Genomic DNA, 17,908 nt, shown 5'->3' with positions numbered 1-17,908 from the left:
ATTCAACCTGCGTCCTCAGACCTGCATTAAGGGTGAACCTGCACTCTCCAGACATGACTGGAGGTTTCCTCTGGTCACATCTGGGAGGTGTTCTGAGGTGTGGAAAGGCCATGCGTGACCTCCCCATGTTTCAAAACACCTGTGGGAGACATCTAAGATGTACTTCTGGTTTTCTGGTTTTCTGCATATCCAGAGATTGTCCAGACCAGTTGTCTGGTGGGTTAACATTGGAACCCACCTAAAAAGAAAAGTTTCGGGTTACTAGTCACTCAAGTCTCTGGCTATAAAGGTGATTGGGCAGCAGTGCTCCCTCTACAAATTGCAGGTTGTTTAACCCTTGATGCACATCATGTTATCTGATTTGTCAGTTTTGCATCCTGCCAAAACTGGGTTATGACTCACTGGTGGGCCACGGACCCACAGTTTGGGGACCACTAGTCCAGGTTTTCCAGTTGTCCAGCAAATGCCGACAGTGCAATCAGGGTGGTGTAGTGATTTGGGAGGGAAGATCCAGGTTCAAATCCCCTCTCAGCCATGTAGCTTCCTGGGTGATCTTGGGCCAGTCACTTTCTCTTAGCCTCACCTACCTCACAGGGTTGTTGTGAGAACAGAACATAAGAACAACCCCACTGGATCAGGCCATAGGCCCATCTAGTTCAGCTTCCTGTATCTCACAGCGGCCCAACAAATGCCCCAGGGAGCACACCAGATAACAAGAGACCTGCATCCTGGTGCCCTTCCTTGCATCTGGCATTCTGACGTAACCCATTTCTAAAATCAGGAGGTTGCGCATACACATCATGGCTTGTACCCCGTAATGGATTTTTCCTCCAGAAACTTGTCCAATCCCCTTTTAAAGGCGTCTAGGCTAGACGCCAGCACCACATCTTGTGGCAAGGAGTTCCACAGACCAACCACATGCTGAGTAAAGAAATATTTTCTTTTGTCTGTCCTAACCCGCCCAACACTCAATTTTAGTGGATGTCCCCTGGTTCTGGTATTATGTGAGAGTGTAAAGAGCATCTCCCTATCCACTCTGTCCATCCCCTGCATAATTTTGTCCATCCCCTGCATAATCCCCTGCATAATAACAGAAGGAGGGGAGCAGTTGTGTATACCACCCTGAGCTCTTTGGAGGAAGGGTTGTATGAAAATGTGAAAAACAAATAAATAAATCTTACTCATGTCCATTCAGGAATAACTTTCATTGTATTCAAAGGAGATTACTCCCAGGAAGGTCTATATAAGATTGCAGCTCAAGTAACTCAGGCTTGAATATACAAGAGTGGGAACAGTTTCCCTTTCTAAAAGTACTGTAAGTTTTAAAGACACAATATTCAAACCATCTTAGGAAAAGATGTTGGAGGAGCTAATTGGGTTGAGACTACATACCAAGTTTTGCCACTGTCTCGTTCTGACTCTCTCCGGACGACCAGTAGCTGTCCGCTCTTGGAAACATGGCAAATGTGTTTGGCAAGTAAAAGCAAGGACTTTGAATACTCGGAGAAGAGCTGTAGCTCTACATACAAGTTACACTGGGAGCAAAGCTCTTTAAGCCAATGGTAGAACATATACGGTAAGCCGAGTTAACTTTGATTGGTGCCTGTATAAAAGTTTGCAATTTCACACCGCTCCAGCCCGTCATTTGACTTGCATGCAAATTGCTGACTATCTGGCAAGATGAGCAGGGAGGGATTATTAGGTTCCAAAGGAATATTTGGAGCATAATTTAGAGGCGCCATTAATTATTACATTAAATTAAGCAAAACACGAAGGCGTCTCGCTAAGAAACGACGGACTTGCTGAGCGTGTACTTTTGTGGGCTCCGGTGTGCCGTGGAAGGGGTCAGAGCTGACTTACGTTTAATTAGAGCTGCTGGTGAAGTTTGCCGATCTCAGGCCAGGAAACAAGCTTCAGGGGCTTGGTAAGGCTCACCGCAAAGGAAAGGCAAGTATTAGAAGCTTCCCAAAATTCATCACTGGCTCAGATTTAAATCTCCTTATTAATTAAATGAAGGCACTGATATCTCTGTTGATTTCGGTAGGGAGTTTAATGAAAGAAGCTGCAAAGGTGCTGGGAGAGAAGCAACCAAGCACGGAAGACCTCCTTGCCGAAAGGATGGCTTTCCAGCAGCACAGCCTTACCACCATGCTGGACCTTGAAAATAAACAACCACAGACTGTAGAGTCTTATAAGATTCTACGACCCCTGGATGCAAATGAATGCTTGAGGTTTGGTGGGTAGAAGACAGATGAGGGGCCAAATTTGGATTAGCTTAGAAATAAGCCTCAGTGGTTCGTGAGGTTTTTTTGAGAGGGGATGTCCTGTTTTATTTCTGAACAAAACTGATGCAAGCCATGTGGTAGACTAATCTACCCTAACAGTTTTGTGAACCACCAAAAATTGTATCATGACCCACTGGTTGGCCAGAGCCCCATGGTTTGAGAACCACTGTTAAACTGAAAGCATTGTAACCCATTTATAATCTATACCACTTGTTCCATGCATTCTTGGGGTACATGGAGAATAATTACAGCAAAATTTTCTGTTGAGGTTTTATTTCAGTTACTTGTTGGGTGATTCATAACGTAATGGTTTATTAGTGCCAAGTAGTGAAGCCCATGCTAGAATTGTCATCCCTATCCTAGCATGGGATGCCACTGAAAACAGTTTGGGAAGCCACAAACTGATATGTGTAGGAGCACCCATCATGTGAACTGGAGGGCCCCTTCACATTATAACTTCCTGTGCTTTCTCAAGAGCTTCTGGGAACATAAACTATGGGCATGCAGGCTTGTGACATGAAGACCCGGAGTCACTTAATGAATATGCTGAGTCATTATGTGACATGCTGAGTCACAAAATGAATATGAATACTCACCCAAAGTGAGGTGTGGCACCTGGAAGTGATTTGGCAGTGATGTGATGACATCATTGTGCCCTACCAAAGTGCTTCTGGAGGGCACTGTTTGCAGCCGCTCAAAGCCTAAGGGGGCAGGAGGGCCTATTTGCTACCAAACACGGTATAGGCCTCTGCTTGGTGGGGGCTCAGGTGTCACTCCTGCTGCTGATACTGCCCCCTTCCTCACCCTGATGCACCCAGGTCTCTGCCCTGTTCCTCCCCCTTCCCTACCCCATTCTACCCTCCCATGCTGAAATTCTGGTCCAGGTCAACTTTGGAGGCTGCTGGCATGAGGCTACTTGCAGTGGTGGCCCAGTTGGGCAGAATTGTTTGGCAACCTTCAGTCTCAAAAGACTATGGTATAAGCCCACAGCACCTGTTATTCTCGGGCGGTCTCCCATCCAAGTTCTACCCAGGCCTGACCCTGCTTAGCTTCCAAGATCAGACAAGATCAGGCATGTCGCCTTTCACAACATAAAACATGCTGCACCACTAGAACGCTAGTTCCAGGTAGTTTTGGCCCTCCATCTAATTAGATTTGTACTTTTGCTAGCAATGATAATTGAAGAGCATTGGGTATTCCTTGGATGTAGTCTTTTAATGCTCATCCTTAGTACATTTTGACATGTTTATAGTGAGGCAGCGATAAAAGGGGTAATATTTACAATGCATTTAAGTATCTTTGGATGCCAAAGCAATCGTGGTTGTGTCGTAAAGGGAATAGATGGATTTAGCAGGTGTTCCGTTGGAGGAGGCTGTATTGATTTCTCAGGGTCTTGCGCTTGTGTTTCTCTTTCACTGTCAAAAGGAGGGGGAAAGAATCTGAAGAAAGCCAAGGAGGTTTGTATTGTTTCACTAAGAGGCTGTTCTTGGTGCACTTTCTTGATGACAACGACTGTGATAAGGGAGCATCCATCAGTGCGAGTACTTTGAGCTGAGGACAGGAGGATCAGAGAATACTCAACATAATGCTGATCGAACCTGACAAACTATTTCTCAGTGGAATACTAAATAGGAAACATGTCATATTGGGCACTTTTTTTTTTTTTTTTTTTACAGTCAGTTGTATACTATCTGGCTTCTACATGGCAGGAAAACTAGGATATATTTAGTGGAATGGGATATCTGAGTTGGGCTCCTAAGAATTAAGGCATATCTACATGTATATTTAAAGGTAGACCACAACTGCGATACAAGGACATCTGCAAGAGGGATCTGAAGGCCTTAGGAGTGGACCTCAACAGGTGGGAAACCTTGGCCTCTGAGCGACCCGCTTGGAGGCAGGCTATGGAGCATGGCCTTTCCTAGTTTGAAGAGACATTTGGCCAACAGACTGAGGCAAAGAGGCAAAGAAGGAAGGCCCATAGCCAGGGAGACAGACCAGGGACAGACTGCACTTGCTCCTGGTGTGGAAGGGATTGTCACTCCCGAATTGGCCTTTTCAGCCACACTAGACACTGTGCCAGAACCACCATTCAGAGCACAATACCAGAGTCTTTCGAGACTGAAGGTTGCCAACAACAACATTTAAAGGTAGAGCTTGTTTATCTGCAGATTTTTATATCCACGGATCTGGCGCAACACGGGTCACCTGGTGCAACACGGGTCCCCTGGATCTGGTGCAACACGGGTCCCCTGAACCCTGTAGACCCTGGCCAGACTTAGCTCCACCTGAACCCTCCAAAGGGGACTCGACCACCACTTTGGTCACCTCTGGACGGCTTTCTGAAACACACAGAGGCCATACGCGTCGGCCCGCAGCCTCTGTAGGCTTCAGAATGGCCAAAAAAGCGACTTCCAGTTTCCAGAGGGGAACCAGAAGTGATTTTTTTTAATGCCTTATAAGTCACTCTGAGAACCAGGAAAGCCCCAGAGGGTTTGTGAATATAATTGCACACTTAGAATTAAGACAGAATAAAGAGCCCAACCCTATGCCCGTCTACTCAGAATTAAGTCCTTTATGTTCAATGGGGCTTACTCCCAGGAAAGTGCAGATAGGTTTGCTGCCTAAGGGCCCAATCCTATCCAATTTTGCAGCCATGTCAACAGGGTGTGCACTGCACCCTATGGTAGGGAGGCAGTCTTGGAGGCCTCATCAAGGTATGGGAACATCCCTTACCTTGGGGCTGCATTGCGGTTGCACCAGTGCTGGAAAGTTGGATAGGATTGGGCCCTAAGTGTGGATAGAATTTGTGATGTTTGGGGAATGTTTTTTAAATAGGTCAGCAACTGCACAGGAGGGTTAGGTTCTTCTTTATTTTAAATCAATTTTTAAACTTATATTTATTGTAAACTTTTAATTTATTTACTTGATTTGATTTTGTCATATGGGAGGGGTGCTAAAAATTTCCTGCTTGATGATGTCACTTCTGGCCATGACATTGCTTCCAGGTTAATGACATCCCTTCCGTGGGTCCTGACAGATTGACATTCTAAAAAGTGGGTCCTGATATTAAAAAGTTTGAGAACCACTGGTTTAGAAGATCTACCACTATTTTCCATTTAGAATACCACTTTTCAACAAGTAAAGGAGGCAAATTTGTAGGTTTAATTAATTTCCCCAAATGTTTTACTAAAATAAATATATACGAGTAATAACGTAATAAACGTTTTGTTAAGAATTCTGTTTCTGCCTACCTGAGATCACTGTTGATGCCAGCTCAAATGATATTAAGCCACAACCACATATAAAACCATTTAATTCAGATCCACCTCATACTCCCAGCATTGATGACTGCAATGAAGGAGCCTAATCCAGACAAATTTACCCGGGAAGCACCTGATTTGGCGTTCTTGGGTTCGCATATTCTATCCCACTGAAGCAAATGGGATTTATACCCCAGTCCATTCCGAAGCGTGTTTACTCAACTACAGTAACACTTCCTGCAGAGTAAGTATGTTTAGAATTGCAGATTTAAGGGACTGAGTACATAAATCAAATTTATTCCAAAAGGTCTTGCACTCCGAAGCTCAACCAATTACGGTGAAGAATGTCCACCTGAAATCAATGCGACTTACCAGCGATATGTTTAGAATTCAGGATTTTAGACCTGCCTAAACATTTTTAGAGATGGCATCCTATCATTTCCCAATCATCTGATCTGTCAAACTCATAAAATGCCATAAATTTGATACTGTTTCTCTGGCTATACCTGAAAGGTTATTTTTAAAATAGCCCACATTGATGTAATAGCAGGCTAGATTGTTTTGGTCTTTGAGTATATGTTGAACACAGGGCAATTTACCTTGTTAAATGAGATGCCACTTGCAATATATTACAATGGAGAGAAATATAAATGAAACCTCCTGAAAAGTTTTCTTATTCTTCTCCTTCATATGCAGAATTTAATGAACACTATGGGGACTTAACGGAATACTGCACTCATTGTTGACAGTCATGTATATATTTTCTCATTTCGGAATGCGAACTAAAAACCCTCAGCCAATGTTCTAATGAATCATGTGAACTAAAATTTTCATTCGTTGTTGGCTGATTTGCAGTGAAGTCAAGATTTAAGCTTTAAGCCATGGGTAGTACTGTTTTCCACTTTATCATATGATCCGTTGTCTACGGAAGAGCTAAGGCACAAATAGGTGATGTTGCTGTACAATAGACATTGATTGTGTCGGGGTGGAAACCGAAACAATTTCAAAACAAAAGCGGCATTAATCATTAATTCAATGCCAGCTATTAAAAATGTCTGAAATAGGATTTTGGCTGAGAAACACACACACAGAGAGAGAGACAGAGATTCAGTTAGGAGCAGAACTCAGAGTACTGCAATTTATTTATGAGGTTTAAAAGGCAGCCTTGTAACTATTTTATCTCTCATTTATTTGCTACCACAGGGGGGAAGAAATGGATGGTACATGACAGATAGATCTTGTGCATTAAGAGCTCATGTGTATTAATCAAATATGATGGTTTAGGAATCCTCGCATTTTCAGGAAAACTATGCCGTGACGACCAAATTATACCTTTGTTGTGTTCTTTCATTCTTTCCTTCCTGTGGAAAAGGAAAGGAATGAAATATACAGCAACGCATTTCCCCCTGAATATTTCCATAGATTCCATAGCACAATGATATACATCAAGGCTGCACGAACCCCGTTTCAGGGTCCAAATCTGGCATTCAGGTGGATCTGTCCATCCGGTGAGCGGAACTTTCGGTTCTGTCTGGGCACCATGTGAAGTTTCCCTTGATCAGGGAAGAGGGATGCTCTGGCAGGCACACGTCCTGTCATATGGCTTTATGGGATGCTGGGTAACGTGACTGCCCAGAGCGTCCCTGTCCTCCGAATAAGGACGACCTCATGCAGTGCCCAGGTGGAATGCTTGGATCGCATTCCAGGCTCACAGATGTCACTAGTTTGAGCACCGCTGGTCTACATGAAATGATTAGATCAGTGCTTCCCAACCATTACTGAAAGGTAAGGGAATCACTAAGTTGTCACGGTGCTGGTAAAAGGGGGATTATGTCGTTTTCCACTGCCATTGGGGGTTGTGACCCCCAGTTTGGGAAACACTGGACTAGATTATGTGCAAACACAGCACTTGTTAATGTATCCACATAAGAGAAAGTAGCAAGAGGAGCTTGCTTCACAAGAAATGAAACTTATCCTTCTACAAACTTTTGTAGTACTTTTGTCAAGTATAAATCTATATTTTCATCTACAGAAAGGTACATTTCTTTGTGTTAAGAGTGTGTTTTACACACTCTTTTCCCCATAGTCCTATGTATTTCCCATTGTGTTAGTACACCTCCGTTTTGCCCCCCCCACCTCGAGTGGCTCCAGAGGGGAGGGGCTGCCTGCAAGGCATGTTCAGGTTCCTGTAAACTTAGGGCTTTGCACCCCCTCTAGCTATGCCACTGCCCATCAGGTGTTCAGATACCTGTCTCTCCCAGGGTTTTCATTCTCCTGAATGGAAGGTATTGTTTCAGAGCGGAATGCAGGAACGAAGGCATTTTGCTGACAAAGTACTGAGGGGTTATTTGAATAAAATGGGGCATTGAATTATGTTCAGAAGATTTAGGTGATTGCTTTCTCAATTTTTTATCAACAAATAGAGAGAGTAAATTTCCTATGAAAGACAATTACAGGAAGAAGCATTTTCAGCTTACTTTCTATAGAGTTGTACACATAGTTTTGGTCTTACACAGAGGTTCCCAAACTCTCACATAACACCAGAACCAGGGGACATCCACTAAAATGGAGTGTTGGGAGAGTTAGAATAGACAAAAGAAAATATTTCTTTACTCAGCGTGTGGTTGGTCTGTGGAACTCCTTGCCACAGGATGTGGTGACGGCACCTGGCCTAGATGTCTTTAAAACTGGATTGAACAAATTTCTGGAGGAAAAGTCCATCATGGGTTACAAGCCATGATGTGTATGCGCAACCTCCTGATTTTAGAAATGGGCTATGTCAGATGCAAGGGTGGGCACCTGGATGAGGTCTCTTGTTATCTGGTGTGCTCCCTGGGGCATTTGGTGGGCCTCTGTGAGATACAGGAAGCTGGACTAGATGGGCCTATGGCCTGATCCAGTGGGGCTGTTCTTATGTTCTCTGGGAGAGTCTAGAGAGTTTGGGCCACTGTAAATCTTCGCAGGGAGGAAGGGTTGGTGATGTGATCGCCATGATCGTACCACCACCAAGGACCAAAGGTTTTTTTTTTAGACTTACTGGGGTGTTGCTACAGCTCTCTGGAGGGCCCAGGGAGCCTAAAGTCCCCCTGCAGGACTCCCTGTACCTCCAAACTACTCTAAACTACACTCCCAACTCATTTCTGGTTTTTGTCTTGAATCTGGAAATGGGTCATGAGCACAGCTTAGAGCATTTTGGAGGCTTGGGAGGCCTGCACAGGGGGCCATGAACTTGCTGCCATCACCCTGCCCCTTAAGCAGGCAGCAACAGAGCTTCCCTGGCTGGGGGATAGAAACACCCAGTTTAAAGACCTCCAGTTTTTACCTGTTCACAGATGATATGAACAGCCCACCAGTTCAGATAAAACATCCATTCTGGTCCAGTCTCCTTTTCCTAAAAGGAACAGGGATATAGCCCTTCTTGCCTCCAGACCCTATACAGCTCCCCCTATGTATAGCCTATTTCAAGAAAAGGGGGGGGGGCTGAGATCGTAGTACTTAACAGAGAAGTAGTACTACTTAACAGAAATGATGACTGAAAAAGAAGGCTCTAAAACTGTGCAAGGTAACAGAAGATTGCTTTTTTTGTGAATGTTTTTATACCCAGCAATTTTTGCAGAAAGAAAAACCACCACACGAAAATTTGCAGTGACACTAATATTTGAAGGTAAAGAGAGCTAATGTCAAATGTGAGGGCACACACACACAACCTTTTAAAGAAACTTTAGTGTTGCATTCTCAGCATGTCTGGAAATAAAAGATGTGCTCCTATCCAATTTGTACACCCAATGCACTTGCTACCTGTCCCTGAACCTACCACTGAGGCTGGCCTCAAGGAACCTTAATAAGACCCGCCGAGAATAGCCCATTAAAAACAAATAGTTTGAAATACTTTGAAATGAAACAAAAGTCCCGTAGGGTAAAAAGCAATACAAGCGCCAAGATGACATCCTTTATGTTTCACCTGAACTTTGTGATCCAGCCAGCGATATCTGGTTCTGTTATATAGAGTCGGTATGTTTGAGAATTTATTTTCGTCCAGGATTCATTTTATTGCTGACTGGATGTAAAGTCAGTGTTCAAATATTAATGGTAAAAGTAGTTAGGGAGTCAGTGCGGTGTAAGCAGTGATGGGGTAGAGGGGACTAAGAGTCTACCACTACTTAATTGCGATGGAAAGGGAAAGGACCCACATTCCCAGTTACACCTAGTGATAGCAGAGGAAGGGGCAAGTAAGGGTTGTAAGCTGTGCAATTGGATAGTTACTGAATGGCTAGCAGAGGCTTAGGACAGAGATGTCAAACTCATTTCAGATAGTGAGCCAGATAGCACTCATGGTGCAATTATATGGGGGCCAGATAAATTGCTTCTGGGGCCTACATCTGACCCACAGGCCTTATGCTTGACACCCCTGGCTTAAGACTCTTATCAACAGTATCGGATTAACCTAGTACATGTGGTCCCCAAAGCGTTCAGTGCCGCGACCCACTTCGTCCTCCATGGTGGGTCATGACACAATGGCCAGCGTGCCTCATTGGGAAGACCTGGTGGCCTCCTCTAAGTTGCGCCCATGACCCACTCTATTGGCTGATTTCCGGTCAAACTGGACATTGTGTCCAAAAACCAGAATTTGCTTCCAGACACTCTGTGGACCTTTCTGAGTCCGACGGAGGCCAATAGAATGAGTCTTGGAAGTGTGAACCAAAAGAGGCTTCCAGGGCCTCCCAGTTAGGCATTCAAAAAAATGCAGCCACTGCCATTATAAATGCACATGCTGTTCAGAGTGCATGGATTGTGAGTGGCCAGTAGTGGTGTCACCCCCTTGAGGGTGTCACCCGGTGCATTCCACACACCCCCCACACCGCCTTGTGACACCACTGCTGTTAAACTCCCGTCACTGTTTAATGCACACACACACACAAAAATGGACGAGTAAAATCCACATGCTCTGTGGAGCCCGAATGAAATGCAGAGATCAAAACCTCTTCAGGTTTTGAACTTGAAAGCAGCGATAATAGCTCAGCAAAAGAGACTTCCAAATTGCTGTTCCTAAACGGTGGAATCTGTTGTGATATATGGATATTAGCATTTATCGTTATGAAGCCTTCACAGCATGTGTGTCTGGGCCTTACATTCTCAATATTTAAATACCATTCAACAGTTTATGAAACTGTCGGAAAGTCTCCTTCTCCTGCTGATTTTGGAGATGAATTTCTTTTCTTCTGTTTGTTTTTATTGAAACGAAGCACTCTTTTCTACCTTTTTCTGGCTTTGGGGGAAAAAAAACCAATAAAAAATAACTGAGCCACAAACTTTTCTTTCTTTTTCCTTTGAGCAAAACATAAGGCCTGTTCTCAGTTTCACAATGCTGGCATGGAGGTGGTGGAGGGAAAATGCTTCTTGGCCCTTCTCCACTTCCTTGCACGCATTGGAAAGAGGAAAGTGGACCTATACAATGAGAATTGTAGATGTAGACTGTCTTCCATCTGGTCAGGATCCCTGCAGAATCATAGTTCCCAAACGTATGCACAGAGTCAAAGCCGCAGGGCCGGCAGATACAGTGATGAGATGAGATGAGATCTAGGCTAGCTGAGGTAGGGATCCTACAGCCATCCACCATCTCTGCCTCACCTGCCTCCATTTGTCTCCTTACCTGCCCTTCCTGGTTCTAGTGTTCTATGGTTTGAAATGGAGTGGGTGGTAGTGTTCTTTGCCCAGTTCTGCTCTGTACAAGGCAGGGAATAGGCTCTATATCCAATGGGCTTCAAGAGACAACTTGAAACCAAAGAGGAGGATGTGGTGTCAGGCAAGGATGTACTCGAGTCAGTAAGCTCAAGTCACATCACGAGTCAGTGAATCTGTAACTTGACTCACAAGTTGAAACACAAGGCTGTCACGACCCTCCTTGTGAAAAATTTCAAGACTTCTGAGTCCCAAGTGTGAGTCACTTTTGGACGTGAGTCAAGTTGAGAGTCAAGGAGCAAAACTGAGTAAAACTTCACAGAAAAAAGAGAAGGATGGTGGTGTGTGTGTGTACTTTTGTGTGTGTGTGTGGGGGGGGGGTTAGTTTCATACACCAGTCAAATGACTTCTAGTGCATCATCATGGCATTCTTTTTTCATCAAGAAGTGGATCCAGTTCAGAAAGAGTCTATTCTTAACCTATTCTTTTCTTTCAAATGAGAGGAGCGTATGCCTTACAAAAGTCATACATTGAACCGCAACCGGGGCGGGGGGAGTATTCCTTGGAGAATCTTTAATAAAGATACATTCATTGTATAAATGTATTAAATAAAAGGGGGGAAATGGCAAAGGGAATATTTAACCTCTCTAGGTCAATGATGAATCACCCGGAATATTATCTTTTGTCTCTCCTTTTGTTTCATTCAATTGATGAGACATGTTTTGTGTGAAGAAAATGCAGATAAAAGGGTATTATAAAACACGGTAATTGCATAATTAATATGTTCCATTGCAGTGATAATGGCACACTTGATCTATGGTAGGCAAAGTCTAAATTAAGAAAAAAAGAAGGGAAAGAATTCACTCAAGTCCAGCATTATTATCTAAAGCAATTTATCTTTTTAAGGTATGGCTTCCACTTAAAGAACTTCAGCTGCTTTTTCTGCTGGACATTAGTGCAGTACTATAGAAGTAAATGGCATCTGGGTTGCCTAAATGGCACAATATTTTAACCAAAGTACAGTTGGCCGTCAGTATCCATGAGGATTTGGTTCTCCCCTCCATGGATATTGAGGTCTACGGATACTAGATCCGCTTTTAAAAGTGTTTTAGAAAGTTGCGCAGCCTCCTTCCTCAGCCCTGGTTTGCCCTAGTACAACCAAGAAGGGGCTTCTGGAGTGCCTGAATCCTGGCAAATGACTTGGATTTGAGTGCTATGATGGGAAAGCTATTTTCTGACTTACGTCGACTTCTTAAAAGTGGACCCCAGCACCTAAGGTATACGCAGATAGTGAAATCTGCAGATATCTGACCCGCGGCTAAGGTGGGTTCGCTATACTCAAATAATGTATCAAAGAGTAAGAACCCAGTCCTATGCATGTCTGCTCAGAAGTAAATCCCATTACAGTCAATTAGGCTTACTCCCAGGAAAGTGTGGATAGGCTTGTAGCCTAAGAGCCCAATCCTATGCATGTCTACTCAGAAGTAAGTCCCATTAGAGTCAATGGGGCTTACTCCCAGGGAAGTGTAGATAGGATTGGGCTGTAAGTTCCCCCAAGCACAAGTATCTGCATTTCTTACTAAATATGATTGTGCTTCTACCTGATGGTAGACATGCATCGATATCCTAACCCCATCCATCTCCTTACCACTGTCATTACACGCCTTGGTCTTGCCTGCTTAAACAGCAGGTGAAGACCCATGTTGGCAGTGAATGCATTCCTCAAAATAACATAAGAAGAGCCCCACTGGATCAGGCCAGAGACTCATCTAGTCCTCCTGGTAGGGTGCCTGGTCACTTATGGGTTTCCTTGGACCTATGCCATATATTTTGCTAGCATTTTGCTAGGAGAGGAAGAAGTAGAGTGGGTTGGAAAATCATGGCTAGGACCTGTTGTGCATTTTTGCTGCCAAATTCTACCCCTCCAGCTCATTCTCCACCTGGGTGGACTGTTGGCACACACGGAGAGCCACTGGCTGTTTGTGCTGGCAGTTCTGTTGTGCTCAGCCCTTTACGGTTGTCCCATGCCATTCATGACAGCGGACTGCGAGTTGCAAACAGCAGGTAGGATTGGGCTGTTATGCTACAAGCCTGTTCTGTAGGGGCCATACTTTTAGGATAAACTTTAGACAATCAGCTCTGCACCAGGACATTATCAACCCAAAATGAAGTACTTGAAAATACTGAATTCACTTTGTATAACAAAAAATAAATAAATCTGTCATTGATAGCTGAGCTGTGATAACTGTATTTTTGCGAGCAAGTCATAATTTACTGAACCACAGGGGGAAAGAATAATAGTGAGAGGCTTTCATGCATTGAGAAACAGAAGCGATATCAAGCAAACTTATGTATACACCAAAATTGCTTGCACTGTGTCAAAACCATTTTATTCATGCAATGAACCCCGTTCCATTATCACCAAACATTTGGATCTAACTTCGTATTGATAGTGTTTCCTCCAAGCAAAAGTCTTTGTCAAACTTTTATGTAGCAAAAAGAAATGGCCCATACAGCATTCCTGCCATTATAGATTGGGTTTTGTTAATGGTTTGATATTTGGAGAAGCACTTTGAAATCAATAAAGTACATTCTGAATATTCTGGTATTCCCTTGATGCCATATATCAAAGCGAGTATTTTAATTTAATTGATACTTCTAAACTCTATTTTGCATTTATTTTTAGAATGCTATTGGATGCAGATTACTGAACAGCCTCTCGTGTTTTCTTGGCTTTTTGATTCTGAAATCTTGGCATTCTGACGTATTGATGAAAAGCAGTTTTGTTAGGTGTAGGACAAGGGCGGAGAGACAGGGCTGCAAAGAAGACTTGCCTGGTTCAAATCTCACTTCTTGGGCGCAATCCAAACCAAATCTTCAGCCAGCACAGTAGCAGCTGTGATGACAGAAAGTGTCACAAATGTGCCGTGTCACCTGGAGAGTAAGCAGTGCTGGTGGGGAGGCCGGCGGTGTCCTGCCAATACTGCATCCTGATGGATGTATGCCGGTTGAATTAAATGAAACACTGGGTAGCAGAGGGGTGGCCAGAGGGTAGAACGGAGGCAGGGAGGGGGCATTTCCCAGTGGATGGGAGAACAGTGGTAGATCAGGCCTGGGAAGGGGCAGGATTGATAAAGCAGGTCTCCACCATATCCTAACTGTCAGGCTTCCTGTCTTTACATGCCTGTTATTTAGCAGGAACAGATCTGAGTAGCCCCTTAGGGCAGGCTTGGGCATTACTCGACATATGGGGAAATATATCCCCTTACTCCTAGAAGACCTCAAGTCTGCTCCAAAACTGTGTGGTATATAGTTTAGGATTGGACTGCTAATAGCCTGAGGAAAGGCCATTCCCTCTTGGCTTCGGCTCCCATTCTGCAATAAAGGGGTGATGATTCTACTTCCCTTGCAGGGTTGTTGTAAGGTTTGCATCCAGATGATTCATGAGAGACACTTTGCACCCTCAGAAAGAACCAGATTAATCTTAAATATTATAGATTTGAGTCCAAGTCCAACTTTGGAAAAGCCATCCAGATATAAGCAGACTTGCAGTGGTGTAGCTCGAGGGGGTGCGAAGCACTTATGTTTTTATGTATTTATATAAATAATTAGCATCACAATGTTAATTGCCAGGCCTCTAAAGTGAAAAAGGGGAGGGGGAAGGGCTGTTTGCACGCTGCGGAGAGGCTCCCTGCGAAACTTAATGTTTTGTACCCCCTATAGCTACGCCACTGCAGATTTATAATTAGCATCACAATGTTAATTGCCAGGCCTCCAAAATGAAAAGCAGGGTATCTTGTGGAGAGATGGGGGTGGCAGGAAATGTTAAAAAGGGAGACTCCAGGGAAAGCAACAGGGTCTGAAAAGCTCAATGTGAAAAGTTGGTCTTATTTGTGGGAAATATGATTCAATCCACAAAGACCATCTAAATGAAATAGCTGGATTTCCTCAGCCATCAATCACCCAAGAACAACCCTGAGTATAATTTATAACAATTTGTTTCTTTTCAAAAGAGTACCAGGATGAAAATAGCATACAGATCAAATTATGTCTCACTTGCAAGGGGCCGGGATTTTTAGTTATGAATAGTGTTCTTGGCAAGAAATAGCAATTTAGTATAATACATTAGGACTTTTCATACAATGAATCTTTTGCTAGACCCTTCATTAGGGCAGGGCCTTTGGTGGCCAGTTCTTGTTTATTCCCACAATAACATTCCTGGGTGTTTTTTTTCCCGGCCTCCATTCAACAAATTGTTTATTCATTCAACGTAATATTTTCAAAGAAACCTCAATTAAAAATACAATTAGACCAAACTTCCATGCTGACAGTGATTGAGAGAAAAGAGAATAAGCCATGACTATGGCACAGGAGCCCATAAACTGTTGGGCTATTATGAGCTCTAATTCTCAACTGGTAAAAACCATGGATTAGCTTCATTGCCATTAGCTTGCCTGATGCCAGTCGATTGCGCAATCTCCTTCAACCACATGTGGTCTGATACATTATACTTGTTGTTGACAAGCCTACCTAGATCACAATGCCCCGCAGCCTCTTCTTCCTGGCTCAGCCAGGCACCACCATCGTGGATCTCATGAGATCATGCAAGATCCAAGATGGTGGTGCCAAAATCTCATGGGATTTCATGAGATCCAAGATGATGGCACCCAAATCTTGTGAGATTTGGATAATGGTTGGCAACCTTCAGTCTCGGAAGACTATGGTATAAGCCTACAGCATCCGGTATTCCCAGGCGGTCTCCCATCCAAGTACTAACCAGGCCTGACCCTGCTTAGCTTCCGAGATCATGGTATAAGCCTACAGCACCCGGTATTCCCCGGCGGTCTCCCATCCAAGTACTAACCAGGCCTGACCCTGCTTAGCTTCCGAGATCATGGTATAAGCCTACAGCATCCGGTATTCCCCGGCGGTCTCCCATCCAAGTACTAACCAGGCCTGACCCTGCTTAGCTTCCGAGATCATGGTATAAGCCTACAGCGCCCGGTATTCCCAGGTGGTCTCCGATCCAAGTACTAACCAGGCCTTACTCTGCTTAGCTTCCGAGATCATGGTATAAGCCTACAGCACCCGGTATTCCCCGGCAGTCTCCCATCCAAGTACTAACCAGGCCTGACACTGCTTAGCTTCCGAGATCATGGTATAAGCCTACAGCATCCGGTATTCCCAGGCGGTCTCCCATCCAAGTACTAACCAGGCCTGACCCTGCTTAGCTTCCGAGATCATGGTATAAGCCTACAGCACCCGGTATTCCCTGGTGGTCTCCCATCCAAGTACTATCCAGGCCTGACCCTGCTTAGCTTCCAAGATCATGGTATAAGCCTACAGCACCCGGTATTCCCCGGCAGTCTCCCATCCAAGTACTAACCAGGTCTGACACTGCTTAGCTTCCGAGATCATGGCATAAGCCTACAGCACCCGGTATTCCCCGGCGGTCTCCCATCCAAGTACTAACCAGGCCTGACACTGCTTAGCTTCCGAGATCAGACGAGATCGGGCATGTGCAAGGTAACAGTTATTGTAAGATTTTTCAAGATTCAAGGTGGCACTGCTTGGGGGATCAGGGACGAGGGGCCACCGGGTACATCCTACAGCACCCCTACGAGTGTGTTGCAATGCACACTTTGGGAACCCCTGCGTTCCCAAAAATGCACATTGCCCTTTCTGGCATTTTTGAAAATGAAATGTGATGGCCACTGCTATTTTGCTTTCAAAGAAAAAGTCGGCAGTTGCTTACAGGTGGCTGCACAACTGCTTCCTGACCTGCATATTGGGTCACATTTCTTTTTTAGCAAAAGAAGTAGAAGCACTCAGAGCAGGTCACCTGCTTCTAAAAGTGACCTGACTTCCAGGTCAGGGGCTGTTGTGCGCTGCTCAGAACTGCCCACTGTTTTTTTTTGTTGTTGTTTTTTTTTGGGGGGGGGGAGTGAAATAAGTGGTTGTCTGCTCTGAGTGCCCCCTGCTTTCTAAAAAAAGCTTTCTAAAGTTTTGTTTTTTTTAGCTTTCTAAAAAAAGCTAAAGCAGTGAATGGTTCCACTCTAAGCCATTGTGCAACTGCCCCAACCTGGAAGTAATTGCGGTAATGTCATCACAACACTGCAATTATTTCTGGGTCGGCAGCAAATGTCTTCTTGGCTCCCGGGTGGCAAAACAACTGGGTCCACAAATTTCACTTGCCGCTTTCAGTTCATGTCTTCAACTTCTGGTCACGTCTGAGAGGTGTGCAAAGGTCTGGGAAGGCCCAGGGAGTGGGCCACAAGCCTTGCCTGCCCTCAGAACACCTGCCAGCTGTGAATGGAAGTGGCGGACGTGAACCAGAAGTGGCTTCCAGTCATGTATTGGCATTCTGAGGCCGAGAAAGACCCGCATCCCACTCTGGCCTGGAGGACAGCTCCTGGGTGTGACTGGTAATCGCTGACATGAACCAGAAGTGGCTTCGAGTCGAGTTCGAGTTCGAAACCTTTATTGGCATTAAAGGAGTGGCTTCTGACTGCACCTGAGAGGCCCTTGGACAACTCAATCCTGAGCTGCCACAGAGCAATCTGGAACGCGGGGCTGTGATGTCACCAAAATGGCTATTATGGCATCCTAAGAGCAACTGAGCAGCCCACGGCAGCTCCTCAGGGGAAGGGAAGTAGCCCCACAATGGGGCTACTTGATTCT

At 44.6% G+C, this 17,908-nt stretch overlaps 1 pseudogene; it reads right to left on the bottom strand.

The window, feature by feature from the left end:
• Positions 1-16,651: 16,651 nt before the first annotated feature.
• Positions 16,652-16,771, bottom strand: LOC136658076 (5S ribosomal RNA; annotated as a pseudogene).
• Positions 16,772-17,908: the final 1,137 nt, after the last annotated feature.

This window comes from Tiliqua scincoides, chromosome 7 (genome assembly GCF_035046505.1).
Source record: "Tiliqua scincoides isolate rTilSci1 chromosome 7, rTilSci1.hap2, whole genome shotgun sequence".
In the NCBI taxonomy this organism is placed as follows: domain Eukaryota; kingdom Metazoa; phylum Chordata; class Lepidosauria; order Squamata; family Scincidae; genus Tiliqua; species Tiliqua scincoides.
Note: the sequence above shows the minus strand (reverse complement) of the source record. Positions and strands in the feature narration are given on the sequence as shown.